Raw genomic sequence first — 10762 nt, 5'->3', positions numbered from 1 at the left:
ATACGCCACTTCAGGTCTCCCTCTTGGCTCTCGCTGGTCTCCTTCTGCTCCTGGGGGCCCTTCCTTTGGAGGATGAGAACTCATGACCCCTAGGAAGTCATCCCAAAGCCACTGGCTAGGGAATCAGCAAAGCCTGTGACCAGGCTGAGGAGCAGATGTCCGAAATGGACTAGCTGACCACCCTCCCTACGCTCCAGGGCTTGACCTCCAAGCTAAATGCTTCTGGTTAAGGACGGATTGTGGAAAGTAGGGGATTTTCCTGGGTTCAAATCCTGGTTCTGCAATTTACCAGCTCTGTGACTTTGGACAAGTCCCTAGGGCTTACTTTGTGTCCTTTTCCTTATCTGGAAAATGAGGATATGAGTAGGACCTACCTCCTGAAATGTTAGGAGGATTGAACAAACTCATACAACTGGTGCTTATTCAGTCAGTGAACAACTAGAGTTATTAACTATGAAATGAGGGTCACTGTTTACCCTGCAAGGTTGTTGAAGGATCTGCAAAGCAGAAGCAAGAATGGACATGTTTGATGGATGTTGGTTCTCTCTTCCCTGAGTCACCATGCCCTGGGAGGAGGAGGGAGGGAGTCAGCAGACCTTCCTGGTGACAAAGATGGGAAGTCTCAGAGTGGACGTGGAGTATAAAGCAGCGGACTCTGTGTAAGGCTGGCTGGACCCTGCAAGGGGATCCAGGAGGATGGGGCTGGAATTCCTGCAGGGCTTATGTTTGCAGTGGCGACATCAAGCCTGGTCCAGTGCTGAGTGCAGGGCGGGGGGGCGGCGGTGGGGGGTGAGCAGGATGTGGTCTTTGCCTTCCAAACCTCCATCCTCCATCCTCCGTGGGAGCTCCAGTGTCGACACAACCAGTTGGGGAGGGGAGTGTCCAGTATCCACTCGGCAGCCTGCTCCTGCCATTAGATAAACAGGAGGGGAGCTGGGGATGGGAGGACCAGGGAGGTGCTTCCCACTGAATGACACAGCTGACTCCAAGCTCGCCCACCACACCCGTGCATCTGCAACAGGATTATTCTAGGACCCTGCTCCTGTCTGCCCACCAGGAGAGCATCACAGAGGCCTGTCTGGCCAGGCTTTACAGGTGACATTCTGTACATCCTACCTCATTCAATCCTCACAAATCCCCGCTTTACAGATGAGGAAACAGTTTCAAAGAGCTAGCGTGAGACCAAAAGCAGTGAGTGGCAGAGCAAGAGCTGGGCACTTGGACACAGAACGAGTCAGGACTCCCAGCTCCAGCTCCTGACCTCCTCTGGGTGCTCGCCAGGCGCCTGGACCTTGACCAGCAGAGGGCAGCAGGGCCCAAGGAGAGGAGCCTCACCCCTGCATGGGGGTGACGCAGGGAGACCAGGCATGGAGATCTGCCCATCACTCCAGCCTGGGGCCCTGTCGGGGTGATACACCACTCTCACCAACTGCCACCCACTGAGCGGTGCCCACCCCAACAAGCTCAGAGTGGCCAAGCGACTTGACCATTCTGGCCAGTCTGGGCACGCTGTCCCCAGTTTGTTATGGTGCTAGGTCAGAATCTAGGGTTTGAATCCTAGCCCTGCAATTACCACCTGGCAAAATTATGGTCAAGTGCGTTGGCTGGAGTGAGATCAAACAAGACCTCGCAGCAAAACTCTTCCCACGTGGGGCCCGTAACCCAGACTCACTTTTCCCTTTATGCTACACCTGTGGAGTCTTCCTCAGTCCCTGCCCCGCTTTCCCCGAACCCACCCCAGAATTTGTAACATAGCTGGGGAGATGATCAAAATTCTCAAAGAACGTCAAGGAACCCCAAGGGAGAGCTCCTAGGATGTAAGGTGCTGTGAGCCAGCACCTGGGGGCATGCACCGTGTGCCAGAACTATCTTGGGGGGGCTGGCAGGAGGAGGAGGGAAGGGAAGAAGAGAAGTCTCTGGAGGACCCTGGGGTCCTTCCTGCTGGATAACTAGCCTCCATGGAGACCCAGACGCAATGATGGGGGCGGGGCGGAAGGCTGCAGGGAAAGGTCAGCTGAGTTTCCAACTCTCTTCTCCCTGTACTCTTGTACTTTTACCAGCCGAAGGAGCTGAGTCATGTGACAAAGCAAAGTCACGTAGCCAAAAGGTGACATCCTTCAGAGCTTCCCTCTGGCCCAACAATGCCACTTCAGACATCCTGGGCTCTCTACTTTTCACTTTCATACCCCGACTCCTCCCCCCACCAAAAAAAAAAAAGAAATGGCCAGATAAAGAGTACTTTACAATTGTAACCAGTCACGTGCCCTAGGTCCATCTCTGCAACTTTCCATTCACCTCTGCCCCCTCCTCCAGGCCAGGACCACCTGACCACAGGGTGTAGAGGCAGAGGTGAATGCCATCATCACCTGAGCTGCTACCTCCAAGACACTTCAAGATCTTGTTCGTCTCCTTTTCCCAACCCCCTCCTCCTTCTTCATGGGATCTCCCCTTAAATGAGCTCTGTTCTTTGTTGTTGTAGTTGTTGTGTTTGCTTTGGTTTCCTATTCAGTTCATTCATTCATGAATTTTCATTCCTTCAACAATTCATCGTTGAGCACTTACTATGAAATCTCTGCCTCCCAGCCCTGTATCTGGTCCCTCCCGGGTTTCTCAGGCCTCTGTGCGGTCTTGCAAGGAGGCAGCGCCCTCCCCCCACGGAAGCCGGACCACCCACTGCACGCTCACACTCTCCTGACCCTGGCAGGTGGGACTTCACCAACATCCACTTCTCCTGCTCCCTCCACCTCCTCCTTAGGACTTTGAGTCTGGGGCAAGAGACAAGAGGGACGTTTAAATTCATTCTGGTGACACCAGCTGTATTTTTTCTGTAATAAATATATAGAGCTTACTACATGCCAGACAGTTCTAATAGTAACTCATTCAGTTCTAATAGTAACTCAGTCCTCATAACTACCCTAAAAGGAAGATACAGTTATTAGCAGCCCCATTTTATAGATGAGGAAACTCAGGGGCAGAGAGTTTAAGAAACTTGTCCAAGGTCCCAAGCTAGCAAGTACAAAGTCGAGGATTTGAGGCTGGGCTGGATATATGCATCGTCCAGGCTGTGGGTGTGGATGGCAAGCCTATAGGTGTCATCCAGTGTGTGTAACCTGGGCTATGGTGGCCTGATCCCCAACACTGTCACTGCCATTTGAGAGTGATCCTGCCCTTTTCCGCTGAAATTAACCAACCCCTTCTGACGTTCGCACCCTCTGAAGAGTTTGGAGTGGTTGAGATCCCATATTAAGGAAAAATTGGAAAACATAAAAAAATAGGATTTAAATTACTCACCGTTTCATGGTCAACCAAATAGACTGTTGAAAATTTGCATGTTTTCTTTTCCTTTTTCTATGAAAAAAACTTTTGCATAGTTGTAATCATACTGTCACACAATTTTGAATTCTGCTTTTATCATTTAACATTTTAGCCCTATCTTTCCTCTACTACAACTTGTGAATATCATTAAGGTTTTTTTGTAGTAATTTTAGATTTAAACAAAAATTACAAAAATAATACATAGAGTCCCCATAAACCTTCACCTGGCTTCCTTTATGTTAACATTCATTTACCAAAACTAAGAAATTAACGTTAATACTATTTGTTGAACTCCAGACTTTATTCCGTTTCCCCGGTTTTTTCAAATATCCTTTTTCTGTTCCAAGATCCACTTCAGGATACTATGGTACATTTCGGTCAATATCATTTTCAGTGGCTGCTTATTATTTCACCTAGTGAATATTCTCAAAAGTTTTTGAAAACCTACTGGCTGTTGTACATTTATTTGCATTGTTTCTAGTTCTTCTGCTATTAAGCTTGTTGGAAAACAGCAAATGCTATTTAAATAGGAGTCCTGCTGATCAGCAGTACATATTAACTATTCAATAGCCTTTGTCTCCCGCCCCACCCCCCCATACCCCCAGTGCAGAAAAGGAAACTTAGGTTAGGAGACTCACCCAAAGTCACACAGTGCTGGCAGGGGGCAGGCTCAGGTCTTCCTGCTCAGAAATCCGGACTGGAGTCGCCTCATTGAAACTCTCCAGGGCAAAGGGCTAGTGCGGCTTTTATTCAGAATCCGCTTTTATTCAGAATTGTTAAAGGAAGTCCAGGAATCCCTAGAAGAGAAAGGTTTTAGAGAAGGAAAACCTCTTTCTGGCTTTTTCCATGACACCCTTGGTTTAAAATACATTGATTTAGGCCAGTGCAGTGGGTGGGGCCTTCGCTTCCTCTTCCGTAAAGGGGCTGTAATAATAGCTCCTCACAGGACCCCTTCCAGGCACCTAGCCTGGCGAGTGCGTGCCCAGCAGATGGGAGCTAGTAGGTGTTCTAGGGAGGCCGCCCTGTCATTAGCGATGTTCCCTGCAGCCCAGGAGCCAGGCCAGAGTGCTGCTCTGCTGTAGTGCCTTTGTGGCAAGGGGGGGTGTTGTGCCTTATCTCCCACCATTCCTGTCTTTAGGGCTCACCTCAAGCACCCCCTTTGGTGAGGCTATTCTCTAGCCGCTCACTGCCGCTTAGTGCCCCCAACAACCCCAAATAGGTGGGTGCTCTTAACAGAGACGCAGAAAGTGCAAGACTTCCCGGCACTTGAACCCAGCAAGTCTATTATTATTATTATTAAAGATTTTACTGGGGAAGGAGAACTGGACTTTATTGGGGAACTGTGTGTACTTCCAGGACTTTTCCAAGTCATGTTGTTGTCCTTTCAATCTTAGTTGTGGAGAGCGCAGCTCAGCTCCAGGCCCAGTTGTTAGTTGCAGGGGGCGCAGCCCACTATCCCTTGCGGAAGTCGAATCCGCAACCTTGTGGTTGAGAGCCTGCACTCCAACCAACTGAGCCATCTGGCCACCCGGGAGCTGAGCGGCAGCTCATTGACTTCATTCTAGTTGCAGAGGGCGCAGCTCGACGGCCCATGTGGGAATCCAACCGGCAGCCCTGTTGCCCCGAGCTTGCTCTCTAACCAACTGAGCCACCCGGCCACCCCGCCAGTCCATAATCTTAGCCGCTGCACCACACTGGCCCCCCTCCTGCCCTGGTCCTCTCCGGTCCAGAGCGACCTGCCCCTCTACTCTTCAGCTCTGATGCCCTGACCCAGTGCTCCACTACCCAGCAGATAGATGGGAGAAGTGCTTGGGACAGGCAAAGCAGGTGTGCCGAGGAAGAAAAAGAGAAAAAGCAGGAAAGAAGGAAGGGAGGGAGGGTTGGGAGAGAAAAACAAACAATTTTGCAACTAATTTTATTTTTATATTAAAAATTAATCAAAGAACTTTATCTCTGTGACCTTCCTCCCCAAAACCCATAACCCCTTCTAATCATAAGAAACACTGTCCCCCCAATTGAAGGATATTCTATAAACTACCTGACAGGTCCTTTTTCAAAGTGTCAAGCTCATCAAAAACAAGGCAAGGCTGAGAAACTGTCAGCCCGGAGGAACGTAAGGAGACATGACAACCAAATGTAGTGTGGTGTCCTGGATTGGGATCCTGGGACAGAAAAGGATATTAGGTCAGGAAAAAAAAAAAGCTCAGGAAATCTGCATAAAGTATATATAGACTTTAGTTAATACTAATGTATTAATATTGGTTCATTACTTGTAAAAAATGTACCAGGCTAATATACTAATACTAGGGGAAACTGGGTGCAGGGATATATGAAAACGCGCTGTGTTATCTTCACACTTTTTCTGTAAATCTAAAAGTTCTAAAATAAAAAGGCTATTTAAAAATTAATCGAAGTGGTTGCCAGGAGAACTCTCCAGAGGTGGTTAGACATCCTATTATCTGTGCTGGGGTGGGGCCCCATAATCTTTCAGCTGAGAGCCTCAAAAGACCTTAATTATCATAGCCTCGGACCCCTGCACAGCAAGGGGCTGCCTGAATGATACCAAGATGGCAAACCGGCTAAGGACGGGTCCCAGAGACCTAGAGACAGCCCCTCGGGGCCTCCCTCAGTGCAAATGATGTTCATTAAATGCATGTGGGCTGAGGCCTGAACTGCCCCACTTCCAGGTAAGACATAGAAGATTGGTGAAATTCACACCTACTTGTGAAATTCAAGTTCTGAACAGGAGCAGAGACCCAAATCAAGGTGGGGGGTGGCAGAGGAAACCTCCTGAGGTTTAGACAAACAGAGGACAATAGAAATGTAAACAGCCTATGGTGGGTTTGTTCACACATTCTTCACCCTCCCAAGCTGTGCCAGTCGCCCAAGATCAACTTAGTCTAGCAATCAGGGAAGCCGGTTAACATCAGTAAATGATCGATACACAGTTTCAAATCAGATCTAAACTCTTTGTCCCAATGAGCTCACTTTGGAGCTCTAGGGCACAGAGCCCCAGTCCCTGGGTTGATGGCCTTCCTGAGTGACCCTGGTTTCCAGAGCCCAGAACAAGAGCCCACCCCTCCCAAGGTCTATGGGATTCGGGCAGAGCAGCTCCCAGGGCCTCTCCGGGCTCACTAGTCCCTCCTCCCACCCCCAGCCAGCCTCATTAACAGAAGGGATTAGGACAGGTATTAAAGCCTGTGGGGCGGGGCAGAAACTGCAGAGCCTGCATCCGGACACTGGCCTGAAAGAGTCCTCATTCCCTTCACTCACCGGGCCTGAGCCTCCCTATGCGTCTGGCTCAAGTTTTGTCCAGTCCAGCCTCAGGGCAGTGGCCTGTGCTCACCTGTGCATGGGCTGGGCCCTGGAATGCGAAGTCGTGGTGGATGTGAGGGAAGAATTGCTGGTTAGGCCGGGTTGGGGGTGTTGGGGCAGACCTTGGAGAATTTCTGCAGCCAGTCTACGGGTGGAGCAGGGCAGCGCAAGCAGCACAGGTTGGATGGGCCGGACAGACCTGCACACCCACGCTCAAGCACACATTCGGGTTAAACACTAGTCAGGGCCAGCACTGAGACCCTTCACTTAAGGAGCAAAGGCCCAGTTTGTCCCCCAACTCTCAGCTCCCGTCAAGAACACCCCTAATACCCACTATATCACGGTCACTCATAGCTGTTGGCAAGCCCCAGACCAAATCTCCCTTTCGGAGAAGACCCTGCCCCCACAGCCATGTATGTACACTCTTTAGAAGAGGCTTCTGCTCCAGTTGCACACGCTGTCCTGAGCCCTGCACACAAGCCCACCCTGGCTGCCCCAGCTCCCTCTTCTCCACCCTGGAGACAGCAGCTTCTGCCCCAGTCCCTGAACTGCCAGGGGGGCTGCTGGGATGCAAAGGAGCCAGGAGCAGCCTTCCTGCAGCAGGGCCACCCTCTGCCACCTGGCCCTTGTCTGCAGCCCCTGCAAACCCCCGCCCATCCCAAATGATTGCGGAGGGGGTTAAAGAAAAGGCATCTTAGTCTGTGGCTAGAGCTCTCTCAGCAGCAGAAGCGAGTAGAACTTCAATTTAATGACCTTGCCTTATGCCCACCCTGGAGTATCTCAAGATCAGATGGAACAAGGCTTGAGTTGTGGGGTTCAGAGCACCTCCAGAACAGCACCCTGTGAGGGGCAGCTCTCTTTACCTGGTGCATCACCTCAGTACCCAAAGAGCCGCAAAGCTTCCCAGACGTGGCTAAGCTGCAAAGGCTCAGGCTGTGTGTGTCCAAGAGGATTGCTGTCCTCAGATCTGTCACAAGACTATGAGCACCCAAACCCCATCTGGCCCCCTGAGAACGCACCGCTGCCGGCACTGCCTGAAACTCCACGTCCTCGTGCAAACATAACTCCAAGACAGTGGAAGTCTGGGTGGTGGGGATGGGGCATTGTCCCGCTAACTGTAGCACATTATGTGTGAATGCAACCTACTGATCCCTGCAAGGAGAGAGGACGAGGCATAAAGGGTGGGCAGGCATGATGGCTGGGGCCCAGAGGAGAAGGAGGCCTCTAGCCTGGGCACTGGGTGGATAGGAGCCTGCAGACAGAGGAGTATGGGGGGTGGTGAGGAGGCAGGGCTGGCATTTCCTTAGAAGGATCCGGACCGCATTGCCCTCCCCACTTCCCGGGTCCTCCTCCACTTCCAGGCCTCTGTCATACCCTGTCCTGGCAGCTGTCACCGCCCTCCACCATTTGTTGTGGCCTTTTAGATCTCCTCCACTGGACTGTGATTCTGTTTGCGAGAAAGGACAGTGTCTTCTTCACCCTTTGCAAACCTCTTGCTCATTGGTGCCTGACAGGGTGACTCCTACATCGGGATCCCTGCCATTTCAGATGGAGGGCGCGTCTCATCCTGCAGCGCAGCAGTGCCTGTCCCCTCCCACCTGGCCGTGCCACAGCCTGCTGCCCAGGGAAACTTCTCCTCACCATGTCCCTGCACTCCACCCATGCCTGGCCATCCTTCAAGTTCACCTTCCTGGGTGAGGCCCTCTGCAGACATCCAAGCAGCCAGCAGCCTTCCGCGAATTTCATTTTATGTCACTTGTCACTTAACAAACAAACAGCCTTCTGTGTATTAACAGAGCAGGAACATGACCTCCCCTGTATTTTTAAATAATCCTTCTGGAAATGCTGGGAGCACAGGCCTGCGAACCACGCTACCTGGGTTCACACCCTACTCTGGCTTTGCTCAAGCCACAAAACCTTGGGCAAGACCCTTCACCTCCCAGTGCTGTTTCCTGACGTGGGTCATCAGTGCACTTCCTCACCAGGAGTCAAGAATCAGTGTGAAGGGGTGGCCGGTTAGTTCAGTTGGTTAGAGCGTAATGCTCACAACAGCAGGATTGCCAGTTTGATCCCCACATGGGCCAGTGTGAGCTGTGCCTTCCACAACTAGATTGAAACAACTACTTGACTTGGAGCCGATGGGTCCTGGAAAAACACACTTAAAATAAAAAAGTTGAAAAAAAAAAAAAATCAGTGTGAAGAGCTGGGGTTGGGCCCTCAATAAAACTGAGTGATTTAAAACGCATTTCTGGTAGCTGGTAGAGACTCAGCTGGTGGCTCTGGTGCCCATGGGAGCAGAAGGCTGGTGAGAGGCTGCTGCCCTCGGGGGGGCCCCCACTCACCAGCCTCCTTGCTCTTGCCTCTCCCTTAGAGCCCAGCAGGCTGCCTGCAGTTGGGCTCCTTCTGGGGTGGGACCACAGAACAGCTGGTTTTCTTTCCAGCTGGCCTTCCTTTACCACACCTACAAGTTCACAGTCAAAACCCATCATGCTTGGAAGGCCTTCATGAAGGACGTCACTCAAGTCTGACATTGTCTCTCTGGAACTGACTGCTCTCTTCCGGTGCTCACCATCTCTGTCCTCGTTCTCTTAGGGAACCCAAAGAAATCTCTCTTCACTGCATTCCTCAGCTGTGGACATGGTGGCCCAACTATGGCCCCTTGGCATTCTCCATTCTGTGCCTCTGCCTCAGGGCTGTTCAGGCTGCCGTGTCTCCACACACGCAGGGCAGTGAAAGTATCGGGGAGCCCACAGCCTCTAGAGATGGCAGCTGGTGGAGAAATGAAACTTTGAGGCCTGTTCTACACGGTCTCCCGGAGGCTGCAGCCAGGCCGGCTCCAACTGCCACTGCGGCAGCTCGCTTCGTGATGTGCCCTCTAAGTTACTTCCACGCCTTCTTCCCTGGCTTGTCTTATTTCTTCTCTACTCCCTGACCCGGTGCTTCCAAGGACCACTTCCTACATAAACGATTTGCACTTGAATACTTGTCTCAAGGTTTGCTAATGGGTGAACTCAAACTAAGACACACTGACTTGCTTACCTGAAGACCAGGGCCTGTCGTATTTCTTTCTGTCCCCAGTACCTGGCAGACAGTATCTGGCACAAAGGAGATTAATGACATGAACAAACGTGAGGTTCTTCTGAATTCTTCCAAAGAAACTGAGTCCAGCTAACCAAAGCAGAGGAATTTAATGGAAGCATGTGTGTACGCATGTGAGTGTGTGTGTGTGGTGGTGGAGGTGGCTCCCAGAATTGATTGGGGGCTGGAGGTCCAGGTTTGGGATGGTGAAAAGCCCAGGAGCTCTGTTGCCCCACTGCTTGTAACTTAGTGGAAACAGGCTAACTGTCAGGTAGGAATGATCTCTGTTTGTCCCTGCGTTCTAAGGTCACCTGCTCAGGAGTCGACATCCTGAAAGACAGGTTCTGATGGGTCAAACTTAAGTCATAAGCCACCGCCCCCTGCCCCCGACCAGATGAGGAGTTAGCTTGTCTCTTCAGCTTCCACAGCGGGACCACACTACTGCTCTCCCTCGGTGGGGACCTCTGTAAGAGAGACTGGGGTCCCTGTAGGAACAACCCGCTTGAATGGGGTTGGATGGAGACCACCGAGAAAAGCGATGTTTATCAGCCTATCTTTATTCCTTCTCTTCCTCTCACAGGGCAAAGCTTAGACTACGTGAGTTAACGTCAACCTCCTCTCTCCATGCCCCCTGCCAAACACCAGTCTTTCTCTGCCCCATTTCAATTCCTCTTCCCAGCCCTCAATCGCTGTTTCAATCTAGTCTCTGACCATCAGCCTTGCCCATTACTACCCCCTCCCCCAGGCATCTGGCCTCCAGCAACTGCCTGCCAGGCCCAGCCCTGGTACCAAAGCTGCTTTTCCCATCTCTTGCCTGGAGCATGGTACTGCCCTTTCTAGCACCTCTGTGGCTGTCAGCGGCCAGCCTGTTCCCATCCTGCGCTAAACTCGCCACCACCTCCTTCACCCAGGCTCTTTTCCTCTTCCAATTGCTCTTCCCGTTCTTCTTCCAACCGCCCACTAGCAAAGTGACTCAATGTCCCCTTCCTCCCATCATTTTATCCCATTTGAGTCTGCTTAGATGCAAATAGTGTAGTTACGATAGTTACTGCGA

Source organism: Rhinolophus ferrumequinum, chromosome 11 (genome assembly GCF_004115265.2).
Source record: "Rhinolophus ferrumequinum isolate MPI-CBG mRhiFer1 chromosome 11, mRhiFer1_v1.p, whole genome shotgun sequence".
In the NCBI taxonomy this organism is placed as follows: domain Eukaryota; kingdom Metazoa; phylum Chordata; class Mammalia; order Chiroptera; family Rhinolophidae; genus Rhinolophus; species Rhinolophus ferrumequinum.
The sequence above is the reverse complement of the archived record's forward strand: the minus strand, read 5'-3'. Positions refer to the sequence as shown.